The following is a 27948-nucleotide window of genomic DNA, read 5'->3' as shown; positions in this document are numbered from 1 at the left end:
AGTACTAAATGTGCTGTTAAAGGTCCAGAACTAAGGAAGTTGATAGATTGTACTGTTTAGTTAAGCACCCGTAACTGTGACAATTTGCCAAGGGGCAGGTATTGTTTAGATAGTTATCACATACTTTTTTATTAATTCATTTGCATAAAATAAAGCTATAAAATGTTTGCCTTTGTAGAGTATGTTTATACATACCTTTCTGTCTCTGAACCCTCTTAGAATAACATTTTACAAAGTTTAAACAGCTAAGTAAATGTAAAGCCTTATTAATATTGACCTATGAACTAATTGGATGCTGGTATAAAGAGAACTTTTCTTCCCTGTTAGGTACTGTTTAAAATTCCAGGAGCAATTTATATTTTAAATCCTTACACTTTGGAATGGAGCATTATATTGTGGACATAATAATCTAGACATGTCACTTCTGGTGCTGACCTCAGCCCGTCTGTTTGCTGAAGGGACAGCCCTAGACTGGAAATAGGTGCCATTCTCCTAGTAACAGACCACCGGATCAGAAGAGGCACTTGACCTGAGGCATTGGTCCATAGGTCATCCAACAAATTGTGATGCCTGCATGTAACCAAGATAAATTCTAGTCGATTCTTTTTTTGGGGGAGCAGGATATTCAAATTGGAACATTTTGGAGAAACAAGAAAGCAATCAGCAGAAGACACTGAAAAGCTGCATAGAGAGAAGCCATGAGATCAAGTCAAATCCACTGCAAACCCAAGTTATAAGGTAGCAGATGTTATGAATAAACAGAGGCAATGAGGTAAGGAAAACCCACCATCCTCCTGAAAGAGCTCTCATTAAAGTCCCTAGTAGCCTGCTAATTACCAGCTCCAATAGGATCTCAGTCTTCACACTCCTCAACCCTCTTCGCAGATTTGGATACTTTTGTGGTTTTCTTCTGAAACTTTCTCTTCCCCCAGTGCTTTATTCCTTTTCTCTTTCTGTTCTTTTTGTTGTTGTTGTTGTTTTGTTGTTTTGTTTTTTGTTTTGCTTTGTTTTTGACGATCTCATCTTCTTCCCTGTGAGTCACTGTATGGATATGATTTGAGCTAAGTTCTCTCTTATGGCAAACTTAAGACCCCATTCTTTCAGTTTTTTGATTAACAGTATCTGCGTTGATCTAGCACCTAGACTTTTCCCATCCAAAGCAGAACTTATCATTTCATAGATATCCTTGTCATCGTTTTCAGATAATGACACTCTATTTTCTCACTAACACAAGCTTTAAACCATGACATTATCTTTGACTTATCTTTCTCCCTCACTCCTTACAGTCAGTTTAAGATTATATCTCTATATATCTATATCTCTATATATCTATAACTATCTCTCTCTATATATATATATATTTTTTGTAACACATCTTGAATACCTTCTACTCTTTTCCATTCTCACTGACACACTGATAGCCACCCTTCTTCACATTCAGATGATCCATTTCTCACTATTCAAAATCTATTTTACGTAACTTTTTGTGTTGCATTGTAGCTCATTTGATTAATCCTTCAAGTTACATGGTCATTTAAGAAAGAAATTGTCTTACTTATCCTTGTATTCCCAACCCCACCCCATCCCCCATAACTGAACTTGACACAATTTCATTCACAGAGGAGGTACTGAATAAGTACTTTTTGATTTGTATTAAGAGACTTTACTGAATGCCCATCTCAAAATAATGCATTTGAATCTAACTGCATTGGCTATTTATCTGCAATTTCAAGTTAGTGAAATATTTTTCTTCTGCCAAATACCTTTGTACTTGGCTCATTTTGGAGGCCTGCCCTATTAACACCTACTTGCAATCCTCACTCCTCTATTAAAACTTTTAATGTGTGCAAGTTTATTCAAGCAGGGAGAATTGCCAATTGTAGTGCAGTAAAAACAGATCTTGCGAGGGTTGTGCTATCTTGGGCATGTCAGATGGCTAAGAAATAAATAGGCTTAAAGAAAAAAACATATCCTCAGATTAGAAGAAAAAAGTTTGGTAGAGATAAAAAATCTTGAAGAGGGAGGAGGGAAAGGAGATGAGGATGTTCCTCAGAAAGTAGTTTGATGGAGATGAAACCATTAGTTTAAGATGAAGCCTGGACTGACACTTACCCTTTCTTCAGAGACCTTAATTGGGCTTGTAAGCCTTCTCGAAAATGGTAAGATGTCAACACCAATGAAAATAGAACCATTTATCCTGGAAACTTCTATATCAGATATTTTTTAATGTGTTCTTGCAAAGGTTTACAGAGAGAAGAAAGAAACAAGTTACATGTTCCTGTTGGAAGGAGCAGTTGAGCTTGAGTTAAATATTTCTAAATATTCCCAGAACTGACCCAAAAGGACAGAATTGGCCTGGATGTGAACTAAAGCCTCTCATGGTGTAAATATTTGTTGATTCTACTACTTAAGTAATAAAGTTAATTAGTGAAGGCTCAGCCTGAGTCAGACAGACTCTCCATGGACAAGATATTGAAGTTCTCTGGACCAGAAGGCTGCTTCTGTGCTCTGCACTCTTAAGTCTATTCTATACTTATCTAGTGTAGCTGCTCAGAAATTATTTCTTAGAGGTACTCAAGGGACACCACGGGAGGGGCCTATGGGAAAAGACACTAGGGTGGGGGGAGGAGACAAACTGGCTGGGGGAGGTTCTGAGTTCCCCTCCCAAACCTCAACCATGGCAGCTTCACTTTTATGTGTTTGATATAAATTTTTGTTTGAGGAGAGAGCTCAGCTGCTTTTTTTTTTTAAAGGCAGAAAAAGATAAAGAGGAAAAATGAACTTTAAAAATCACAGATCTAGCAGCTTGTGAAGTAACCTGTGCTTTTTCGCTTCCCCAGCAAGCCTTCCAGGATGAGGTGGAACTATTGAGCGTTGCCCTGGAAATATGACCTAGAGGCTTGGTTTTTGAACTATCTCTGGTTCCAACAATAAATGAAAATTCTCTAACACTTTTTTTAGACCCTGGTGATACAGACAAATACTCCGCCACCAGGGTTTTGGAGAGCCAGGGGATGTTGGGAGTATTTATCAGTCATTATTGTACTTAGTCTACGCTTATTAAAGGCATCATTCATGAAAAAAAAAAGTTTGGGTTTACTGAAATAGAGATTTTGTTTAAAGTTTTATTTTGGGGGGATTTGGGAGGATAGTAATGAATATAGAATTGCATAGTAAGAATATAGCTGGGATATAAGAATAAAGTAGAGGGAGGAGTGAGGGGAACAAGTAAAATCACATCTCCTTATTTTGTTAAATGCTTTACAATTCACAAGATGAATTAACATGTACTGTTTTGCTTAAATAAACAGACATCTCATATTCTATAGCTGGAAGTGGGGAAAAGCAGATCTTTCATTTCCTTAACTCTCTGTTAAGCCCACCTATAAACACCCCGTTCTGAGTTACCTCTGCCGTCTGCTTGCTTAGCTCCTGCTTCCAGGCTGCCAAAAGCAGCTGGAAAATCATGCAGTCTTGGCCTATGAAAAATTCATGTGTCCAACTCTGACTTGGCCATCATCTCTTTTCAGTAATCACATTCATTCTTTTATTCCATGTTCCAAGCCTGCTTTTCTAAATCAGCTAATCCAGACCTTTTTTTTTCCACCCCTCATAATGGTCACATGGTGGTCCTAAAAAAGACACATACGCTTTTAATCCCTGAGTCTGTGAATGCTACCTTATTTGGGGAAAGGGTGTAATTAAATTGAGGATTTTGAGATGAGATCATCCTGGATTACCTGGATGGGCTCTAGATCCAATGATGAATGAGACAGAGGGAGATGTGACAGACACACAGAGAGAAGGCCATATGAAGGCAGAGGCAGAGACTGGGATAATGCAGCAAGTAAGGAATGCCAGCAGCCTGGATTCTCCTCTGGAGTCTTCAAAGGAAATGCAACCCTAATGACACTTTAATTTCAGACTTCTGGCCTCCAGAATTGTGACAGAATAGATTTATGTTGTTTTAAGCTGCCTGTTTGTAGTGATTTGTTTCAGCAGCCCTAGGAAACTAATACACTCTTTATGCTCCTTCGTTTCCATCCTTCCTACTAGTAGATGGCCTTGACTTTTCTCTTTAGTTCGTATCCTCAACCTCTTTTCTCAAGGCCGTTCTCCCCCAAATCCCCCATTCACCCTTTCCTTTACAATAACTTGTCTTTTTCTTTTCCTAAATCTGTTTTTGCAGAAATGTATCCCTTTATTTATTTCTGCCAGTTTGTCTATGGGAAAGATGTCCACTTTCCCTTCTTTGCAAAAGTTGAACTCTTCATCTTTGCTTCTGACTTCATCCCTTCCTGGTCTCAAGAGATCTAGCTGTCTGTTGCCCAGCTTTCCCAGACCCATGCTGGGAAGCAGGAGGAGGCAGAGACCAAGGCTCTCAGCATGTCCCAGAGGTGCAGAGTCATCATAGAAAGAGACGACTGAACTAAGGGCTCAATCAGAAGGTGAGAAGATAAACTCTGAAGCAGGAGAACTGGTCAGTGGGATCACCAAACTCGAAGAGTGAGAGATTGGAGAAATCAAGAGAGTACTGAAGCTTTGGGGTTCTCACCTTCCTCCATCTGTCTTTCCTTTATTTATTACCTCTTTCCATTTTCAACTTCATCTGTTCCTCTCTGCTTTTAGACATGTTCTTCTTTTGCTTGATCTTGAAAGCATTTGTATTTCCTAACTGCTTACAGTGGTCATATCCTATTGTCCATCCTGTAATTCTTCACCCATGTTCTGAGAATCAGTAATCTCCCCTCTTTTGGAAACTGTCTTGTCTTCTTGTGCCTTCTTAATGGTCCACTTCATTGACAATAGTGATGGGCTAGACCTGCCCTGGGTTTCGTTTTGTTTTTGTGTTTGTTTCTGTTTAGAGAGTATGTGAGTAGGGGGTGGGTAGAAGGAAAGGGAGAGAGAGAATCTTAAGCAGGCTCCAGACTGAGCCCAGAGTCCATCACGGGACTCAATCTGACAACCCTAAGATCATGACCTGAGCCAAAATCAAGAGTTGGACGCTTAACCAACTGAGCCACCCTGGTGCGCCTGCCCTGCGATTTTTAACATTGGAATTAAAGAAACTGTTTTGTGGCAAAACTGAAGTATAGGAGCTATCAGCCACAATTTCCTCTGCCAAGTATAAGAAGCAATAGGAGGAAATGAAGCCAAAACCCACAGAGAAGCAGAGATCTGCTTAACCAACTGAGCCACCCAGGCACCCCTGCACCATTCTATTCTTTTATTGATTTGCTCATTTTTTCCTCTTTTTCCAGCGCTTTTTTTTTTTAATCTTCCTATCCCCTGAATGCAGGAAGCCCGTAATGGTGAGCCCATGATATCCTGTTAGTATTTCTGCTCTCATTCTCAGTAATCCACACTTTCTCTTAGTATTCCATATTTGACTTCAGTCTAAATTTGTAGCTCAAACTCTTGTTGAATATGTTCAAGACCTAGGATGGCTGAGTGACTTTCCCAAGCCTGTCCAGCTGGTTACTGGCTTCCCTGTTTTCTGAGGAAACTCCTCTGACAATTTATAATGATTTTTTTTTCATTTTCAGCACATTATACACTGGTTTATTTTATGACTGTTTATGATTCACAATTTGGTGATTTATTATTTATATTGCTATACATATATATGAGCAGATTATAGAAAGTTGTTATCTCACCATCTTGACCATAAGAATATATTGACTCCATATTTATAAACACAATCATTTTGATCAGAATTATTTCACCCCTGCCAAGAAGGAATTTTTTGAATCAAACTGCATTAAGCCAATTGCATTATTTGATCAATTTTTCTGTATAAACAATTTAGTTCTCTTTTTTTCATTTTCATTTCACTAAAATTATTTTTCTCAAAATCAATTCTTTCTCATGAATTTTATGATGAAGATTTGATTTATCCATCAGGTCTTTTTCCCCCTAAACATATCAAATGTTACCTATTATATCTTCTGCTATTATGAGTTTTCCTTTATGACTTTTACTTCCACCAACTCTAATTGTCCAGGGTCAAATTTTACAGATACAAATTTTGTTTAGAAAATTTTGTTCTTCTATCACTTTTTAGTCAAGGGAAAATTTTTCCATATGCAGTTTTAGCCATTGTTTTTTGTGTGCCAATTGTTTCAAACAAGTGTTTTTTTCTCAGATCAATTTTTGAATTTTCCATGTTACCAAAATAGATTCTTTAGTCAATTCTTCATTTATAACAAATTTTACTCTGTGCAAGTTTTAGTCATTGTCCATTTTGTTTTCTGTTTTTTTTCTATGAGTAATATTAATTATGAATTAGACCAAAGACTGATAGTTTGTATTTCATGAACTCAGTTTCAAGTGTCAAAGGGGGTCCTACTACATACTAAGTGCTGTTCTAGGCACTTGGGGTGTATAGCTGTGAAAACAGATAAACTTCCTGCTCTGACCTTGTTTCTTTCCCAACGTGGGCTACAAGAGAACACTCAAGCAAACACATAATGGGAATAAAGAATTATTAAATAGGGAAGTGTTAAATAAGGAATTTCATATTGAAATAAGGACTGTGAAGAAAATTAAACAGTATAATGTGACCATGACAGGTTAGAGCGCTGTATTGGAGGGCATTGTCAAGAAAGGTCTCTCCAAAGAGACACCATTTGAGTTGAGAAGCAAATGACAAGGTGACAGGTGCAGGAAGATATGAGAATTACTCTCTTACCGGTTACAGTGCTAAAATTATAAAAATTTGTTCATGGACTTCCAAACATACTGTGGGCCACTTTTCCACACCACAGGAGGAACAAAGGAAAAACTGTGGGGAGATCATGGTAGAATTGAAAGACTTTTTGCATATTTCTTTCTTGTGTGTGGCCACATATGGCAAATATGCAAATACGCAAATGAAAATGGTTGTGCCAGGGTGGGAGGAGAAGTATATTTTTTGTTCCCAAAATTATTTAACGTTGTTGGTGTACCTTTTCAGTAAAGTTATGTAATACATGTGCCTTGTACACAGATTTTTCAGTGGTGGGAGTGATGTCCTATCTTCCCAGTGAGACTGAAAGTTCAATTGTGGGGACATACTGCATTTTATTCCTCTTTTGTCTCACCGTTAAGGACTAGGCATTCAAAAAACACTTGCAGATTGATGGGTCCTAAAGATTTTCTAGCGGCAAATATAAGTGAAATTTTAAATATGTATTTCTGATGAAAAACAGAATCTGAACCTCTAAAATAGTAATGGCAGGATCTAACCACTGGAATTAAAGTGCATCCCTGTAATGGGCATCTGTAGAATTTTCTCTCAGTGAAACTTATGTTAAAATAGTTGAACTCTTCTTACAAGATGACATTAAGCCAACTTTTCTCCTTTCCAAATAGGAATAACTCTTGGACGAAGGAACTTGCCAAACAACAGAACAAACTCTCCTACAACCGTGAGAGGACAACAAGCAGCTGTTCACACAAAGATTGAGACAACCCGGACCATCTGCAGTGTAAATGGCAGTCACGCTTGTGCTTTCTTCCAAGGACGGGTGCTCAAAAATGTGCTCTTATTCTTGTCACGGCCCATGTGGGACCATAACGCAGAGCCAGTGGGAGTTTAGCCACACCTTTACACTGGAAGGGATAGGGGGAGGGTTCTCTCTCTCTCTCTCCCCTACCCAACCCCCTCTCCACTCTGTAATGTGTAAATATACATATTCACACCCACTGACACTGGTAACTTCCAGCAAAGTGTAGGTTTTGTTTAGAGAGCCCATTTTAAACAAACAGATGAAGTGCACATAATATTTTTACTACTCAAAATCTGGACTACTTAGCATTAAATTGAATCATTGAAAGAGCTCCAAGTAAAACTGTATAATATAATGTGCTCTGCCAATGTTTGAATGTTTTTTTTTCCTATGGAATCTCAAGAATTATGCTTAAAATAAATAAATAAAAACTACTATCTACCCAGGAGTTTAGATTTGTGTAGTGTGGTTTCATATGAAGTGATGGGGATAACAATACTACAACCCTATCAATGTGGCATTCTCAGTGAATATACAAGTCACAAAAAATACCACATCCCAGAGAAAGTGCAGCATTTGGGCAGCATTCTTATTACTGTGCAGCCCTGAGCAAATCATTTATCCCCTAAATTCTGACATTATCTTTGCAAAACAAGATTTATCCATCTAGTCAAGCATTCAGCAAATATCTTTTGAGCATCTAGTATATACCAAGGACTCTTCTAAGAACTGAGAATATAAAGACAAAAATATATGGTCCTTGCCTTCAAGAAGTTTATTGGCTAGCAAGAGGACAATCAGTCATACAAATAAACAGTTATAATATTGGTATGCTGTATCATATATCATAGTCTTTGTGTTGGTCTTTGATTGCTGCTGTAACAAATTGCTGCAAACTCAGGGACTTAACACAATACAGATTTATTCTCTTATAGTTCTAGAGGTCAGAAGTCTAAAATTAAGGTGTTGACAGAGCTATGACCCTTCTGGAAGCTTCAAAGGAGAATCTTTTCTTTGCTTTTTTTTTAACCTTTCCCAGCTTCTAGAAGCCTACATTCTTTGGCTCATGGCCTCTTCCTCCATCTTTGAATTGTATCATTACAATGCCACATCTCCTTTTTCTAATTTTGATCCTCGTGTCTCCCTCATATAAAAACCCTTATAATTACACTGGCCCCACCTAAATCACCTAAGATAATCTCCCTATCCTGAGATAATTAACTTAATTATATTTGCAAAATCCCTTTTGACATGTAAATTAACATATTCACAGGTTCTGGGGATTAGAACATGAGCATCTTTGAAGGGCCATTATTTCTTCTACCATAGTATTTATTATGGCATAGAAGTGTTTTTATAAAGTAAAATATAAAAGGTGGAAGAAGGTGTCCAAATCTAATAAGAACCAAAGAAGAGGTAATGTCTGAGCCAGGCTGAATAGGAGTTTGCCTGATAGAGCCATCAAAAGAAAGCTGAGCAAGGAGTACAATTAATATCCTATTTGCTTGAAGAAAGAGGATCATTCTAGAGGACCAGAAACTTACAGTTGAGAAAACCAGAAGCCCAAAGCAATGTGAAGACTTGGTAAGAGGCTGATGGCTGAATAGTGGCAGGCCACAGAGGACTAGAACCCAGGTCCCTTCCTCCCATCCAATCTCTCATGAAACCTTCCAATGCTAGGATATATGCCTCAGTCCAGATGACAGGGACCTCTGCCTACTTTCCCATTTCAATGAAATTAATGAGAATTCAATGTGCAAATCAACCCATTGTTAATTGGCAAAGTATGGTGTTTGATTTTTGATTGGAAAACATTTTTTTTCCCCAAAAACCTTCAAAGGTCTTCTGGATTGATAGTTTGGAGCAATAAAAAGATTATAAATAAAGATAATGAGACATATTCATTTTTAAAATGACAACTCTATAAGCTCAGTGATTTCTTCTTAGACTATGAATTGGCAGGTGTCCGTAGCAAAATTGTCTGACTACAAAATGGATGTTTGTTGAATAAAACCCATTAATGCTTATAGAATTTACTGTCTCAGGGATGAGTTCATGACAATGTGATGTTCACAGAGATGTGCTAAGTGGGCTTTTATGCATTATTTTAGTCACTGGTGGGAAAAAGGCCAAATTTTGGCTCATAATCTGCAGCCTGAGCCTTCATAAATACTGATCTAAGTGATAGGTCACAAGGAGTACTAATTGTGCTGCAGCACAATGACATTACTTGTGTGACTGCATGAATACCCTGACAGCTCATGATCGCTGGTGTCCTTTTATGGAAATTCAGAGAATTGATCCTGGTCTCCTCCCCAGATTTCCCTTTAGGAAAGTTATACATTCTTCTCCAGGTGTTTGTTTTGTTTTGTTTTCAATTTATGGCAATGAAGCAGTGGATAGTTTTGCCTGATTCTATATTTTTGGAGGCCCACTGACTCTTCAAACTTCCAGGTATATTGCTGTGTTTGTTGTTTAGTTTGGGGGTAATCTTACAATGACCAGTCAGTTTCTCTATAATTTCATATTTTTTACCTTGGGTATCAATAAATATTTGGCATAACTATATGGGGATTTAGAATAAGAGATACTTATTGAAGCTAAGGTAAGTTAGAAGTTTGAGAAGAAGTAATATTCTTCACTAAATTATTGCAAATTGAAATCTAAATCCTATTTTACTAGAAACCCAGAGGGTGATCACTTATAAATATTTTTTGAGAATGCTAATGTTGCAAAGAAATAAGAATGATGGGGCAGTCTTTCATAAGTGCAAAGAAAATGATTGGATCTAGATTAAGAAACTTGTAGGTTAGGCTAAAGAGAGGATATTGGCTGACAAATTAGAAATGGGGACCATCAGTAGAGGAAAATCTGTCAAGACAAAGAGAAATAGTCCAGAGAATATGAGGAACTGGGAATGAGGAATTATGGGACCCAAACTGGCTGTGTGCCCAAGAGCAAAACTGATTAAACTAGAAAGGACAACATTGGACTGGATATTGAAGAAAAAGACTGGCACATTCCAATGATGGCCAGACAAAGGACATACAAATTCAGGGATAGAGGAATTGGGGGGTTCCAGGGGACTGAGAGGCATGCATTTTGTTCCTAAAGCATCAAAGTGGTGAAACTCAAGGACTCAGACCAGATATGGGTGCATCTTGCTTTCTCTAAGTTGAAGGGTGGGTGGGAGAGACTGGTATTTTAAGTGCATCTGGAAAGGATTATCTGTAAGTAATATTTATACTGCTATTAATAGTAATAACAATAATTTGGGCTAGATTATGCAGCTGGACAGATAGGGTTCAAAGCTGACCCTTTCTAGGGAGGAATCTGTAGCTCTACTTAATCTCTCTGGAATTCAATTTCCTTGTCAATAAAACAGAAATCATATCATCTCATTGCTTATTGGTGAAAATGGAATGAAATAACATAGGTAAAGTGCTTGACTCACAGTGGGACCCAATGAATGTTGGCTTCCTTTGAGGCTGAGACCTCTGCCTCTCTCAACGTGCAAAACTGCTGTGCTCATTGTTTCCCTTTTCTTGGCTTTTTTATGTCTTCTTTGAAACCCCCTACCTCTACTTCTATGCTATGAAGAATCATTACAAAAACCTGCTTGGTAGACATGGATCTTATCCATAAACTTAGGGGAACAAAGAAAAATACAACTTTCTTAATCGTTCCATAGAGCTGAGCTTAACTTCTATCATCAGCCTCTGTGTGCCTAACAAATTATTCTTGAAATCTTAATGGCTTAACACAGCGAAGGCTGGTAGGGGGCTCTGTCCACGGGGTCTGAGGGACCCGGGCTGCTTCAGGTTCTGTCATCTTCTAGCCATACTATCTGGTAGACGTGGCCTCTTCATCTCTGCAAAAGTAGAAAAGGGAGCTGGAGGAGGCACACCATCTCTTTAAGCCTCAACGCTGATCACTTATGCTCAGAGTCTATTAGCAAGAACTAGTCACATGGCCCCAAACCAGGCTAAAAGGAAGGCTGGTAAAGACAAAATACAGTCTCCTTGTAAACTTTGAGTGTATTAGGGCTTTTGGGGTGGCAAATAATAGAAGAAACTCAACTAAAACGACAGTAAACAAAAAGGAAGTTCATTAGTTGACAAAACTTAAAAGAAGGTTTATTACTGGAATCAAGCATGGCTGAATTTAGAGATTTAAATTGGGTAATGAGTTAGGTTTCTCTCCATCTCTGAGCCTAGCTTGGCTTGGCTTCAGTCCTTACCATGTTTTTCTCCATATGCTTAATAAAAATGGTCACCAGCAACTCTAAGCCCCTATCCCCCCAGCTTAGTAATGCTATTGGAATGAACCAGTCTTCCCTTAAAGAGCTCATGGGGAAGTCCTGAGGAGGACTCTGATTGGCCTAGCTTGGGTCACATGACATCCCTGTGGAAGGGGTTGGAGGGAGAGTGGTAGGGGTTGGAGGATTCTTCTCCGCTGAAGCCACATAACCCAGGTTTCCAAATAGAGTTCTGTTAGGACACAGAGGAAGGGCTCCTGGAGAGTCAACAAGAGCAGTTGCCCATCACAACAAGGAACATTCTTTAATGCTCCCTCTTTCCCATACATCACTTGGGGCCAGTAAGTGGCTTCTATAATGCATGCCCAAGGGAGTTATATTGGAAATGATAGGTGCTGATGGGCAAATGGCCACTCAATCTTCCAATAGTTTGTGGAAATAATAGTGTTTTTTTTTTTTTAATTTGACACAGAACAAAGCTGGGAGATATTTGAAATGGAAAAACACTACAATCAATGATCTATGCCAAATCATAAAATAGTTCTTTTTTGAAAAGTGAAAAATAAGGATGCATCACATGAGCAGGAGGAATTTCTCATACGGGCTTTATGGCTGCTTTATGGCCAACCTCAATTACCGTGTTGCTGTATCTCAATGGTTTCCAGGAAGTTATCACTCCATCTCCCACTACTCATCAGCCCAAATTCAATCCTGCGCCTGCCAGGCCTCCATCTGAGTGGCCATCTAGCAAAATAACCAATGACATTAGTGACTGTGGCCTCTTGACGACTTCCTCGGTTCTGTTTCTAAAGCCCATTTAAAATACATTTCTCGTTTTACTACACATTCAAATTTTATTCCTCTGGTTATAGAACTATAAATGTCTGCATTTCATATAGACTAAAAATGAAGGGTATATAAGCACATATAAATCACACTGCAAAAGTTGCATTTTCTTCATTGTACTCGGTATTTGGCTGGATGAAAATTATATTATCTGGCGACTGCTCACATTTTCCATATCTAAATATGCAAAAAAGGCCCACACACAATGCATTTTTTTTCACAATTAGGCTACTATAGACCATATTTTAAGGTGAAATAAAATTTTTTCCTGAAATCAAACAATGCTCTGGTGGGTATGCATATTCTTTATGCCCATATGATTGGAGTTAAGTTTCATCATATAAAAATTGGGGAAGTTCAGTTGTTGGGAATTGAAAATTGATCTACTGTGTAAAATGTGCAAAATGGGAATAATAATATTGACCCTGCTTCAGGAAAGTGACTTACAAAACAAGGACACAGCCTCTGGTGACTTACTGGGGGGGCTCTTCAAACCTGGGATTTGATAGCTCTGTGTTGGGGAGAAGGCCTCCGGAGCTTTATGAACATTGGAAGGGAAGGCCTTTTCTCACTGCCTGGGTGTAGAGAGCCTGTTTCTTTGTTCCCTTAAGCAAATGATAAACAAATAATGACCAGGTGCTTGGGGCTATATCAGAGAATAGAGTGACATGAGCTACGCAGGCTTCCATTCTCTGCAGCTGTGAATACTACAGAGCCGAGGTGCCCTAACCATCTGTTTATTCTGCAGCAGAGGAAACAAGTCTCATTCTGAATGTGTTTGAGGAGTGAACTTAGGATCCTTGAATTTAACCTTAAGCTCCCCCAAACCCGTGCCTAGCTGAGGAGTCCTTTGAACACTCTTATATTCACGGTTTCCCCAAACCATCTGTCAGTGCACCAAAGTTTCTGCACACTAGCAGGATCATCTCAAACAAAGATGTGTAGGTACCCACAGTGAGTACTTGAAAGAAAAAGAAATCACTCTGGAAATCATCTCCCTTTTCCTTTAACTTCTCCATACACATCAACTTCCAGAAAAGACAGAACTTCCCAACCCAGGTGTGCAGTTTCTGGCAGAACTCAGAAGGCCAGATCTGGAACCCATAAATCCCCATTTTCTGAATAATCAACACCTTTGAGGATCCAATTTTTATGTGTTTTATTCAATATGATTACTACATTTGAGCACTTGAGAAATGTGATGAACACACATGAAGAAACAAATTAAGGGATGATTGGAATCATCTCTTCAGTTGTCCCACAGCTGGCTGTCAAGACTGTACAAGTCTCTAATGCTTGCTTCCTTTCCTTAAACTTTGACAAGCCGAATAAGAGATTTTCAGCCAATTACAGTTTTAATTGTTTAAAGAGGGGTTTTATGTTTCCAGGCAAAGAGACATGTGGTCATTGCTAACTACGTTGAAGTCAAGCACTTCCAAAATCTACTTGGCAAAAAAGTCCCATGAACAATGTATAGACATAACACAGAATATGCACTTGGCAAATCCATACCCCTGGTACAAAGGAGTGGGTAAGAAGGCACCTTTTGAGAATTTCAAAGAGAATTTCACCTCATAGTCCTAAAATAATATTGGCTTTGTACATATGATAATACCAATCCCTACCAGCTCCCCAGCCCCTTTTATCTTATTGTTCCTTTTCTTTTTCTCAGAATTTCTTTCCCAGCTCCCTTTTAGGCCTTTAGCCCTTCCATCTGTTTGCTACTCTAAGATGTGGTCTTTTTGTTTTTTTGTGCATTTCCATTTTGGCTTCCCCCTCTTTGCTCCTCCTTATCTCTCTAGTTAGGAAAGTTCAAACTTAAAGGTCCAGCCTTAGTCCCACCTCTAAGCAAACAGCCTGCCTCTCCAGTCTCTTACACCTGCTGCTTTTCAGAGATGCCATAGCACACGTGTGTGTACCATTAGTTTGCACCAACTGCCTGCTTAGCCTATATCACCTTTTTTTTTTTTTTTTTTTTGGTGCGTATTCCCTCTTCCCAGCCAGATGGTGAGCTTGAGGGCAGGAGTTTAAATGTTACCTTTCAGAATTCCCAGCACCTGGAATTGGCTCCTCTTATAAAGCTGCCTCAGAGACACTAAATGGCTCTTCCTGGTGTCCTAAGGAGAGGGTCAACTGTGGATGCTCTTCCTCCACCAGGATTGAATGTCCTGGGACATTAGTACCAAATAGAGGCCAGCTCTCTATAACACACCTTCTTCTTGGCTATCCTTCATTTCTTGCCTCACCCTTCCCCCCAATTTCTACTTCCCTAGGATTGTACTTATTTATAAACTAGTACATATAAACCTTGTCTTGGGTTCTGTCTTGTCTTGGCTTTTCGAAGAACTGAAGCTGAGATAGGGCACACTGACCTCTCCAAAGAAGGACGTGCTGCCAGCCAGAGAACGTGAGGTCAGCAGACAACTCTGGGCTGTCAACCCCTTTGAGCTCTGCCTCAGCTGCAGGGAGCTGCCTCACTCAAATCCACACCTTTCCTAGAGCTGCTCCACCTGAGACTGAACGAGTCAGGGTGTGAAGGCCTGGCCACCTGGGCCTGGCACAGGATACCTCAAACAAGCCATATTCCACACACAGCTCACTGCCAGGTTGGCAGAGCCTTTACTGGGCTTGCAAAAGGCAGAAATTTGACCTCCTCCTCTGTCCAATCCTGCTTTCTCACCCTCCCTTCATAGATGTATCCTAATAAACATCCTGGACCCTAAACCCTGCCTCAGTACTGCTCGAGAAGCCAGTCTGCAACAGAACTAGTTGGAACTTTTAGGGGGTTGCAAAAACACCCGACCTGAACTGACTTAGGCCAAAAAGATTAGATCCAGGAACTTCAGTGATTTAATCAAGACACTCAGCTCTGCCTTCATCTGGCTTCATTTTCAGGCAGACTGTGCACATGGTGGCCCCCAGGAGCTCCAAGCTTACCACTTCAGTAGAAAGGGTCTACTTTCTCAAAAAGTCCAGCAAAGTTCTAGAATTGAGCCTTATTAGTGCAGTTCTGAAATTGAGCTTCCTTGTGTGTGTCCAGCCCTAGAACAGTTACCAGGACCCGATGCACAATTTGTGGGGCCCAACGCAAAATGAAAATGCAAGGCCCCTCATTTAAAAATTACTAAGAATTTCAAGATGGTGACTACTGCACATTAGATGAAGGGTGGGACCTTTCTGAGGATGGGGTCCTGTGAGACCACACAGGTCTTAGGCCCATAAGTCCAACCTTGCTGATCATGGTGGCCAGGGGACAAAACATTCCTCCTGAAAAGATTTGGTCATGTGCCCATTCCTAAGGCTGGGATTAAAGTCCCCCAGTGAGCAATCAGAGGAATTGATTCTGGGTATGGCACACCCACAGAGGCAACCTTGCACATTGGGGCCAGTCACACAATAGATAAAAGAGGTATCACGGTATAATGGAAAGAATAAGCTTCAGTTTCACAAAGTCTTGAGTTGTGTCTGACATTTTTGGAGGTGTGGCTTTAGGCAAAGCACTTGACTTCTCAGAAACCCAGTTTTTTCTTCTACGAAGTGGACACAAAAATACCTACCTGCCTCACAGGGTTGTTGTGATGCGTGTAGGAGACAGTGTATTCAAATGATTAGCCCCATAGCTGGCAGAGAGTAGGGCTTTCACAGATGGTGGTGATGGTTGTGGTGAGAGAGACGCTGGTGGGAAACAGCGCAGGATGTGTGTGGTATGGAGTAAAAGGGAACCAGGGGCCTTCAAGCCCAGTCTGTGGGCAAGCTACTTCAACTTTCTAAGTAGCAGGTCTCTCACCAACCAAATGAATATTTCATTCTTCCTGTGGCTTAGGGCTGGCCTGAACATGGTCAGCTCGGGTGTAAAAGGCCTGGCATCAGTGTCATCACCCTCTGTTAACCAGGGGAGGCCACTGGAGGAAAGGCAGAGAGGAGTCCTGTCCTTGAAGAATTGGAGGAATGCTCACTTCCAGGCCTGAAGAGGCAGCTCCAGGCTACTTTGAATAATACACAAGCTAGGGACAAGCAAGAGCACTAAATAAAAAACAAGCCAGAATTAATCTTTTTGATACCTTTCTCAGAATTGGGTAAAATTCATATTAATCAGTATGTGAAAGCCTTAACCTCTGTCTTTATCTTATTACACTTTTCTCCTCCTTTTCCCACTTCCCATGCCTGTATCAGAGGCACCAGAATCTTGTTCATTTTGGGCCTCACATCCAGAGACAAATTGTAGTATCCAGTTAACATCTCACGTGGTCACATTTGCATTGAAACATGGACCTTTTGAAGAAAATACCACAACCAAAAATAATATCGGACTAGAGATTCTTTGTCACTTGTGGACCATCAGAAAGAGAGAACTCTGATCTTGAGCAAGCTGCTCAAAATGTAGTGAGCATTTTAATAAAACAGATAGATGGTGGAACTAAAGCATTCACTGGGGGCACTTATTTAGGACCAATAACTTTGGAATTAAATTAGAAAAGTATTGCTGTACCATGCTGGGGATGTAATAAGCATGTCATATTTGCTATTTCTACTTAAAAATTATAAGAAGAAAAATAGGTGCAACTAGTTACTGAATGGTAGAGAAACATAGCAATGGATAGCTGGTATGTAGTATACTAATTTTTTTGGAGATAGTTTTTAAAGCTCATAAGGAGGACTCTAATACTGCATTTTAAAAAGTTGCTATTTTCCCAACGTAATGTGTCCTTTCTCTATAAATATCACACTTTTCCTTTGTGTCGCATGACACCGATGTCAGGTTCTCAGGGATACTTAAGAAAACTCTAAATGAGCAGCACCTGGCTGGCTCAGTTGGTAGAGTGTGCAACTCTTGATCTCAGGGTTGTGTGAGCCCATATTGGGCATAGAGATCACTAAATAAATAAATGAATATAAAAAAAAAAGAAAAAGAAAACTCTCATTTAGCTCATTAGTGCTGGTAGATCTCCCTATTCATTTTGTAAAAATCCTAGTGTCACCTGTCAGTTCAAGTGCAAGTAGATACCAGGGAATGACTCTCTGGCCAGTCGGGGTTCCTGAATTCCTAAATCAGGTTCCCCTTCTGTCTTGGGAAACTGAGGTGAAGCAACAGGGGGAACAATTAGAGAGATGTACTCCCATAAGGAAATCTCTAGATTATATTATTAGTCTTTAAAAATAAACCAAATGGTGTAAAGGACCATTGGTGACAAACCTCCAATGAGGATTCTTTTGGATTGGAATTCATCATCAAGATCCTGAGTGAATTACAGAGTCATGGGTACTTCTCTGGATTTTAGACTAATTAGGAGGCCTGTAGACTTGAGGCACCCCCAGACCCTCCTCTGAGAAAGCCCAGGTCCCTCCCCCGAGAAGAGAATCCTCCAACCTGAGTACGTTGGCCGCGTTCTAATCCCGTGTAATTGTATTAGTCTCAATAGCAGATTAGCTCTAAGTGCCCCACAGAAAGGGAGCTGTCAGGCCCGCTATTGTTTTCCACTTAATGTGATTCCGGGCAGCAAAGAAGAAAGGCAGCCAGAGCCCTCGGTCTCACATTACAGACCCCAGTTTCTAAACCAATTAAGGAAAAGGGATTTACAGTCCTCAGGATTAGAGACTCTGTTTATATTATCCTATATTTCTTCTCATAATACCCTCCATTTCAGGTCTCCTAAAAGCCTTCCCTCCATCTCTGGAGCACTCCCCTTCTCGTACCCACACATTTCCTTATTTGCTCCTCTGTGTTTGCTGTTTGAGTGCAGTCACCAAGCTGGCTAATTCTTGCTGATTGTTTTAATTATGTCTCAAAATCCTCCTGCGTTTGCTGTCAGGAGAACTCAAGAACAAAAACGCTGGGGCTCAGCCCAACCCCGATATTCAAGCAGACCTTGATAAAGCGGTACATTTCTGTGTAAGCAATCATCCCAATTAATTGAATAAAAACATCCTGCAGGATGTTTATCAGAGACATAAAGCTTGGCTCACAGGAGGCAAATTGGTCAGTATCCTGATATTGCAGCCAGAAGTGCCATTTTTTTTTTCTTTTTAGAATCACATCTGATGCGGAAGGTGAAATGGGGTTTCACTGAAGCAAGGGACAAATGAGAAGATGCGATTTAGGAAAGCTCCAGACCATTTTAAGCAAATGGTAGCCTGATCTGAGTGCTGGTCTGGAGTTTCTCTTTTCTCTTACTTTTCCGAGGGAAGCTTGTGCCACAAGAAGTCCAACCAATTTCCTTCTCTCCAAATGTATGTGTAATTTTGCCTTGGCCAGTGCTGCAACAATGAAACCCTCACTCGATGGATTTCTATTAGAACTAAATGGGTTTGGAAAAGCATTTTTATTCTTAATGGAGCTTTTCTATTGAATACCATTTTTCAGAATTTTATTTTAGTTTCAGTTGAATATTTAAACAGGTTTAAATTTTAAATATCTGTGCTGAACAAGCCCTGATATATATTTTTAAAATTGCCGTAATACTTCACTGGGTTTCCTTTTTAACCCGATACAATATGCATAATCCATTATGTTAGCATTACATAAGTCGGGGATGCTCAGACACTAGGCTAAGGAACCCTTTTTACGGCTAAGTCACACCATTGCAATGGACTGTCTTATCAAATTATTTTTATAACAGCTTTGTTATTAACAAAGAATGAAGAGGGTTCTAAAATTCAATCCAGGGCTCATTATTGTAGGAATACTCATTCTGATTAATGAAACTTTTATTTAAGGTTGTCCTTAAACTAAATGATCATATTCTAGTCTTTTAACAGCATCAGGAAGAAAAGCTAGGTCTCCTTTGGGAGGATCGCATTTCTAGGCCTGCCGGTTTTATACTGTTATTCTGGTTTTTCCCAGGATTGTTTTGGCCCTCTAAAATTGACAAATATTTGAGTGTTCTAAGAACACAAGGGGAAACAAAGACAACTAACACTTAGCCCTGGGGGAGCTGTGTCCAATCTAAAAGCCCAGATATAAACATGAAAGTGCCAAATGGGTTTAGGCTGAGTGTGGATCTAGAACCCTAGCACTTACTAGTCCTATGACTTTGGCCAAGCTTTTTGTCTTTGGCCTTAGTCTCCTCATCTATAAAATGGGGTAATAATTGTACTTATCTCCTAGAAGTGTAACAAGATAGTCCATGTAAAACACTTAACACAGTGCCTAGCACATGGAAAGACCTCAATACCTATTATGGTTAATGGAGGATCTCATAGAAACAGAAAATATTTCCATATATAGGGCGCTATTCATGGGTGTTCTCCGAGAAAGAGCAAAAAGAGCTGAGGGAACACTTGGACATAAATTGTTGTCATTGTTGTCTTGGTATTCATATTGAATTTCACCTTATGGTGCCTTCTTTTAGCCCAAATTAGTACAGAATGATTTAAATACATAAAATTATGTTTTTATTCAATGTGTTCATTTTCTTTCTGAATTAAATTCAGTTAAACACTTACAAAGTGTTTATTTTCAGTAGGTGTGATTATCTGCATTTCACTTTCTCTTAGAATCACTTCTTGTGAACAGAAAGCTAAGTCCTAAACAGTGTCCGTGAGAATCAAATTAATTGTCTGTTGGTGAAGTTGTAAACCAGCGATATCTGGAAGGAAAAAAAATGCATTTGTCAAATTAAATGCAAGAATTTAAGTCAGTATCAAAGTTTGCTATGTGTGCTGGTAAGTTGTGGGAAATTTGCTAAGGCTGAGTAAGTGGTATAGGTTATAAAGTCCTTCATAAAATGACATGGGTTATTTAAATTGCATGCTCCCAGTTTTAAAATAAAAGTATGTGTGTGTATATATATATATATATATATATATATATATATACACACATATATATTGAGCTGAAGGCCAAGTAGTGCATTTGAAAATGGAGATGGGGTTTGGGTAAGCAGAAAGATGAGGGGAGAGCCTTTGCCCTGGTGTTTGGGGGCAAGCTCTGGCCACCTCTCCCATCTGTATGAAGCTGGATCCAGGTGAGAGATTGCAAGGCAGCGTTTGTCCAAGAAGATTGAAGCTGGCACATGTAAAGAGGGCAGCAAATCAAACAGCTGTGACTTTTTACTCCTTCATGATATTTCAGCTGAAGACTCCATGCACATTAACAGAGCTTTATAGAAACAACCCTGCTCCATCCATCCAGCACAAAACCCACACTCACAATTCATTCGCTAGGCTTATAAGGTTCTCAGGCTATAGCAAATTGGAGAAATTGATGTTTACCCTGAAAGCTTGTACCATATGCTATTTGTAGCTGCCGTTGCCTTGGTACACGTCTGCCAGCGTGCCTGGACTTAAATCCCTGCGTGATAACCTTTAACTCTTCGCTAGGAGGCAAAATCAATCCAAGGTAGAGTAAGTGGGAGGCTGGAGGAGAGGGAAGGTGCCGCAGGGACTCAGGGGACACGCACCGCATCTATCTATAGGCTTGAGCATATTCTGGGCACAGGTGGGAGAAACCAGTCGCGTTAAATAGCAGCCTTCTCTAAAGTCCTTCCTGCGCTGACACTTCTAAAGAGTTTCTGGTCAGTGTAAGAGAAAAAGCATTTCTGGGAAATAAGGCTGATCACCTTGGGAAGTGATAAAAAAGCCGAAGTGAGCGTACTTCTGACAAGTGCAGAATGCATTATTCCTGTGTGAACACTGCCAGCCACACAACGGCAGTGACAGGGTGCCACTGTCATTGTCAGAGTCTCCCTCTCTCGGTCTCTGTCTCTGCGTGTGTCTCTCTGCCTTAGAGAGCTTCCATTGACGAATGCCTCCGAGAACTTGGGAGCTTTCTGCTTCCTCTACTTGCTGCAGGTGTTTCTCTGGCTATAAGGACAGCATGAGACATTTTGATGTATGTAAATTATGTTCATCCTCTGAGCCTAATCATTATTATAAAATTTATAGAGGATAAAACACAGGCAGCCATAAAAATAGAATTTTTGCTTTGATCATGCAAAGTTATAGGTTCCCCTGGTAATTAATCTTTTGTGGTCATAAAGATCACTGCCAATGTGAGAACTACAGTTTCGAGACTTCTTTCCAAATCTCCTCAAACAATAGAGGAGTAAACAAAAGCCACTTAAGATGGTAAGGATAGGAATAAGCAGATCTCTGAAGGGGTTCAGGCCCAATTTTAGGATAAAACAGATATACTTTTCATGAAACAGTGATATAATTAAAAATCAGAGATGGTTTGGATAGTGGATGGTGGATGGTGGAGAGCATTCCTTATCCCTGACCTACAAGCTCATGGCTGTGGTGGGTCAGGTGGGGGATGGTGGGGGTGGTTAGGCCATTATTTCAAATACAAATGTTAAAATGAAATCTACCATATTGGAAAGTTGAGGGGAAGCTGAAAGGAAACACCCTAATGGATGGCTAGTCCTGAGACTGAGCGATTCACCTGACTCCTTAGGATTATATCCTGTTAGCCCCATTGTATGGGGTCAGTAACACCTACTGCATTTATCTCCATCCCCAGCAAGTGAGATACAAGCTATAAATGCACTTTGGAAAGAGCAGAGTGTGGTCTGGTAAGTCTGTGTTGTCATTATCATTGTTTTTGTTGCTTCTCTCAGTAGTAATATTGTCACAAGAAAAGGAAACTTTTAATGGTTTATGGTATGTCACAGCATGCGGCACAGTGCCAAGCCCATCACACATCTTTAACAAATAATTGTTAAATCACATGAGGATTAAACAGGGATTATGTTTTCACTAATGAATCCTGGTTACTAAACTTAAAACTTCAAGGATCAGAAATGACCAAATCTTGAAGTTAAAAGGAAGGTAGGCAACATGGGTAGAGGGCCTGGCAAGGGCAACTGTGATTTTCCAAGAAAGCTCTGGGAAGATCGGGCTCTCTATTCAAGTAAACTCATAAATATCTTCTTCTTAGAGAGTCACAGCTCACACTGAGACGCTGAAGTCTTTGAGCAGCCCTGCTGCAAAATGACCGTAACAATAGCAGTCACTTCTATATAATCCTGTGGTCCCCAAATTTATTTGTGCCCCCAAATCCTTTGCTAACCAGTTATTAACAAACTGCAGAACCCAAGTTTAGAGGACCCAGCTAGGGAAGGGATAAGCCAAGAGGCCGGACAGACAGCTTCACACTGTTGCTTACTTTGAACTCCAGACCGGTCATGGAACCTTTCTGCTACTCAGACTTCTCTTCAGTAAAGCCATTGCCTTCACAGAACCATTGTGAGGATTAAGTAAGATTATTAAAGTTCCCCTTCTTAAGTGATTGCCACAGACTGTCCTTGAAAACCTGTGCCTGTACCAACTAAAAAGCCCACCTCTCTCAGCATGAGAGTCATTTCTCTATCATCTCCTTAAAACTTTGGGAAGTCACCTTGCTTCAGACTACCGTCTATATTATCTATATTATCTATACAACAAACTTATTGAGTCCCTGCCATGTGACAGTGAACACAGTGCAGGAGATATAGTTGCTAACATGATAGGCAGAAAACTGGGGCGCCTTGGTGGCTCAGTTGGTTACATCTGACTCTTGGTTTGGGCTCAGGTCATGATCTCAGGGTCCTGGGATTGAGCCCACTGTTGGGCTCCACACTCAGAGGGGAGTCTATGTGTGTGGATTCTCTCTTCCTCTCCCTCTGCCCCTTACTCTGCTCTCATGCATGCTCTCTCTCCCTCTAAAACAAATCAATCAATAAATCTTAAAATAAAAGATAGGCAGAAAATTGCTGCCCTCCTGGAACTCTCTGTCCAGTTGGGAAGACAGACAATTTAATATGCAATTTGGTATGATACTTTATCATCATCATAGCAAGTGTTTATTGAGTGCTTACTAAGTACTTTGAATGTATTAGCTGTAAGTACTTTGCATATATTAACTCTTTTAATCCTCACAACCATCGTATAAGGTGGACACTACTATTATTTTCAATTTAGAGGTGTGTAAACTGAGGAGAAGGGTGGACACAAGAAGTGTGCAGTACTGGGAGAACCTATATCAGAGGCCTCAAAGATATGTCCTCTGAGAACTGAGGTGGGGCAAAAGTCAGCGAGATGGAGAAATGAAGGATGAGTGTTCCAAGCTGAGAGAGCAGGGTTGGGGCCTTGGGGAGGAGGAGGAAAAGAGGTGGAGGCGAGGAGGAGGAGGAGGAGGAGGAGGAGGGAGAGAGAGAGAGAGAAAGGGAGTCAGAATGGTGCATTAGGGATCCCTGGGTGGCGCAGCGGTTTGGCGCTTGCCTTTGGCCCAGGGCGCGATCCTGGAGACCCGGGATCGAATCCCACGTCGGGCTCCCGGTGCATGGAGCCTGCTTCTCCCTCTGCCTGTGTCTCTGCCTCTCTCTCTCTCTCTGTGACTATGACTATCATAAATAAAAAAAAAAATTAAAAAAAAAAAGAATGGTGCATTACAGGACCTGAGAGAAGCCCCAGAAGTAATGTGCCCAAGGTCTGTGTGTGGGTGTGTGGTTGGGTGGGGACTCAGAGCAGGTGCTGGTGACAGATTAGAAGGCAGGGAGGTGAAAACAACAGCTAGATCCAGAAAAGCATTTCAACCACTTGAAAGACTCAGCTTTCTACTTAAGGCAAACAGAAATCAACAAAGGATTCTGTAAAATAGCATTAGAATCCATTGTTCTTGCTGCCTTTTAGAGAGCTCACCTGGCTTTAGTGTGAATGGATTAGAAGCAGCAACATTGGAGAGTTAGTTTGGAGATTGCCACACTAATCAAAGGAAGAGAAATTGGTGTCCAGAAATAAAATAGAGGCAGTGGTAATGAAGAGACATAGATGGGTTTTTAAAGCCCTTAAAACACAAAAGACAATTGATAGATTGTTATGAGAGTAAAGCATCAAGGGCAATGCCTGAGTTCTGGCTTTGGCAGCTGGGCAGATGGTAGTGCCATCCACATTACTGTTGGAGAGGGAGCAGGTCTAGGAGGAAGATATTAACCAGCTAGGGACATGATAGATTTGAGGAATCTATGGAACATCCAACTGAATGTACCTAGTAGACATTTGGAAATGTGGATGTGAAGCTCAGGGAGCAATCTAAGCTAAATATAGACTTTCACTTGGCATAGAACACCATGGACAGATTTCAGAAAGCAGAAGGAGGGAAAACTGCCCACTTAAACACTTCTGGATCCAGATATAGTTGGCATTCAAAGTGGTAGAGACCATAGGTCAAGAAACAAAGGAAAGGAATAGAACAGATTATATATATATATATATATATATATATATATATATATATATACACACACACACATATATATACACATATATATGATATATAACACTGTATATGTTATATATGTTATATATTATATAACATATATGTATATGAGATATATGAGATATATCACTATATATAGTGTAGGAGACACCAATTTTAGTTTCCTATATAGTAGATGCTCTCAGGGCCTTGACCCCTTTCCTTGGCTCATCTGTAACCTCAACACACTGATAACTTCCTACTTTGAGCACCTGAGTTCTACTTCTCCATCTCAGAATTTTCTCCAGTTCAACAGTTAATGCTCTCAGGGCAACCCTGGACCAAAGAGAAAATGTAACTAAAAAATACCTCAGCTCCCCATTTTATCAGTGAACTATTCTGGAAATGAATGTTCTGTTCTATAAGATTCCTTATAAAAGGTCCCAGGGGGTTGAGCTTGTTGCCCAATAACTAGGTCACTAACACACACCAACACACATGTGTTTTGCTATTTCCCCTTTTATATCTCAATTTACCTGTCTCTTCATTTTGCCTTCCTGAGATCAACTCCCAAATAATTTATATGAATGACGTCATTGTCTGAGTTTGCTTTTGGTAAAACCCAAACTAAGATCAATATATCAGATAATAATAATTTATTTGCTTCTTTATTTCACATCTCTTGGAAAATATAACAATGAAAAAGTTTTGAAGGGGAACTGAATAAAACCCAAACCAATGTTAAACAGGTAAACCTAGAGCATTTTGTAGTTTGAGAAGGCAAGGAAAAGGTGAAAGAGAAATGGGGTTATGTCAAAAAGACATAGATGACAGCTTGAAAGAGCTCCCACTGGAAATATCTGTGTGACAATTTGAGAATAAAAAAGAAGATAAACTGAAGTTGACATTAAAATGCATGATTAATAGCAAAAAATACAGGAAAATAATTCCATTTACCACCACTGGAAATGACTCTTCCAATAAGTTCTTGACATGAAGATGGTTAACAAAAGACAAAGAATAGAGCACGTGTTCAGACATTTTAGAAAATGTATTAATGCTAGAAAGTTCTTCTTTTACATAGAATTTTAAGCTAAATAAAGCAGGAGCAACTCTAAAATGAAAACAAAAATTCCACTTTGCATTCCCCAGTGAAATAAGTTCATTCAATCATACCACCACTGGATGGCTAACCCATTTAGGTGAAAAATCGCAAAAGGACTTCAGTGATAACAGTTAATAGTGATGCCTGGTACTTCATTAGATCTTGGTTTAACAAAAAGTTATAAAAAGTATTTGAGGGGGCACCTGTGTGGCTCAGATGGTTAAACATATGCCTTTGGCTAAGGTCATGATCTCAGGGACCTGGGATCCAGCTCCCTGCTCAGCATGGAGTCTGCTTCTCCCTCTCCCTCTGCCTTTCCCCTGCTCGTGCCATGCTTGCTTACTCTCTCTCTCTCTCTGTCTCTCTCAAGTGAATAAATAAAATATTTTTTAAAGTATGTGGGGAAATATTAAAGAAGTTTGCATAGGAGCTAGGTACTAGATGATATCAGGGACTCTTGCTAATTTTGTTCAAGTGTGATAATGTTTTAATAATGGATTTAGAAGAAAGTCCAAGCAGTGAAATATCAATCTCCAAATTTTTTTAGAAAAAGATTATATATATCTATATAGATAAAGCAAATATGTTAACAAAATAGGTTCCAAATAGTTAGTTTTATAGTGCACCTATAAAAATGTTCATTGTAGTGGGATACCTGTGTGGCTCAGTGGTTGAGAGTCTGCCTTTGGCTTGGGGTGTGGTCCCAAGATCCTGGGATTGAGTCCTGCATCGGGCTCCCCATGGGGAGCCTGCTTCTCCCCCTGCCTATGTCTCTACCTCTCTTTCTGTGTATTTTATGAATACATAAAATCTTAAAAAATGTTTATTGTAGTACTCTTTCTACTTCTCTGTTCATGTTTGAACATGTTCATAGTAAGTTTTTAAGTTTTGTTTTAAATTAATCATTAAAATATTACTTGTGAAACATGAATTTTAAGTTTTCAATTTCTCTTTCAATAATCAAATTGCTTAATTTTATGTTCCTTCTGAGATATTTTTCCTAGAGGCATGGAGTATTGGGCTACCTGTTTACGTGTTTGTTTTAACTTTTGACATCTAAATACCAAATTCCTCTTCTATTTTGGCCTAGCACAGTCCTGGGGTTTTCTGTAACTACATTTTTCATTTCTATTGCTGAGGTTTATACCAATAAATAGAATGCTTATTAATGTAAGCCTCATTGACATTAGGTAAGCCAACATGTACTTTTCTCAACTTGTCTCTGTTATATTAATTTTCAAAGAACGACTTTGTGTGTATGTAGGAAGGGGAAAGGGGAAAGTGCAGTGATGGTGGGAAATTACTAGGCTTTAATGATACCTAAAAGGACTATATTTCTTGCAATAAATTGAAAATAAAAATAAGTCTTATATGGTTAGTGGATACGTAAATTGGTAAAAGCCTTTCTGGAGAGCAATTTGGCACTATTTCTCAAAAGCTTTAATATTCCACACACTTTGATATTTTAATGTTTATGAGAATTTACACTAAGGAAATCATAGTGGATAGTGTTTACATAGTGGATAGTGTATACACCAACATCTTTGTGGTTAAAATCACAAATCACCCTCAATGTCTAACAATAACTAAATTAGCATACATCCTATTATAGACAGAGTTGTGTCTTCCTAAAACTCATAGGTTGAAACTCTAATCTCCAGTGTGACTGTATTTAAAGACTACTTTGAAGAAAGTCATTAAAGTTAAATGAGGTCATAATGGTAGGGTCTCAATCCAATAAGACTGGATTTCTTCCAGAACAAAAATACCATGAGTAGGGGATCCCTGGGTTGCTCAGCTGTTTGGCGCCTGCCTTCGGCTCAGGGCATGATCCTGGAGTCCCAGGATCGAGTCCCACATTGGGCTCCCTGCATGGAGCCTGCTTCTCCCTCTGCCTGTGTCTCTGCCTTTCTCTCTCTCTCTCTGTGTCTCTCTCAAATAAATAAAAAAAAGAATACCAGGAGTATACACACCAGAGAAAAGGTCACGTGAAAGACTATGTGAAGGCACAAGAAGACCTTGATCTTGGATTTCCACCTTCACAAGTGTGAGGAAATAAATTTCTGTTGCTCAA

At 39.7% G+C, this 27948-nt stretch overlaps 2 long non-coding RNA genes across 2 annotated transcripts in view; both read left to right on the top strand.

Annotated features, from left to right (window-relative positions):
* The first annotated feature begins 209 nt into the window (after window positions 1-209).
* Window positions 210-7938, top strand: LOC118353443 (uncharacterized). Its single transcript, XR_004812380.2, has 2 exons — window positions 210-772; window positions 7354-7938. It is a non-coding gene; the product is annotated as an uncharacterized LOC118353443 (long non-coding RNA).
* Window positions 7939-9760: 1822 nt separating this feature from the next.
* LOC125754491 (uncharacterized) overlaps window positions 9761-27948 on the top strand; it is a 42064-nt gene continuing 23876 nt past the window's right edge. Inside the window, exon 1 of the long non-coding RNA XR_007408856.1 lies at window positions 9761-9944. This is a non-coding gene — a long non-coding RNA (uncharacterized LOC125754491). The remainder of the gene's footprint in view (window positions 9945-27948) is intronic.

Source organism: Canis lupus, chromosome 37 (genome assembly GCF_003254725.2).
Source record: "Canis lupus dingo isolate Sandy chromosome 37, ASM325472v2, whole genome shotgun sequence".
NCBI lineage: Eukaryota > Metazoa > Chordata > Mammalia > Carnivora > Canidae > Canis > Canis lupus.
Note: the sequence above shows the minus strand (reverse complement) of the source record. Positions and strands in the feature narration are given on the sequence as shown.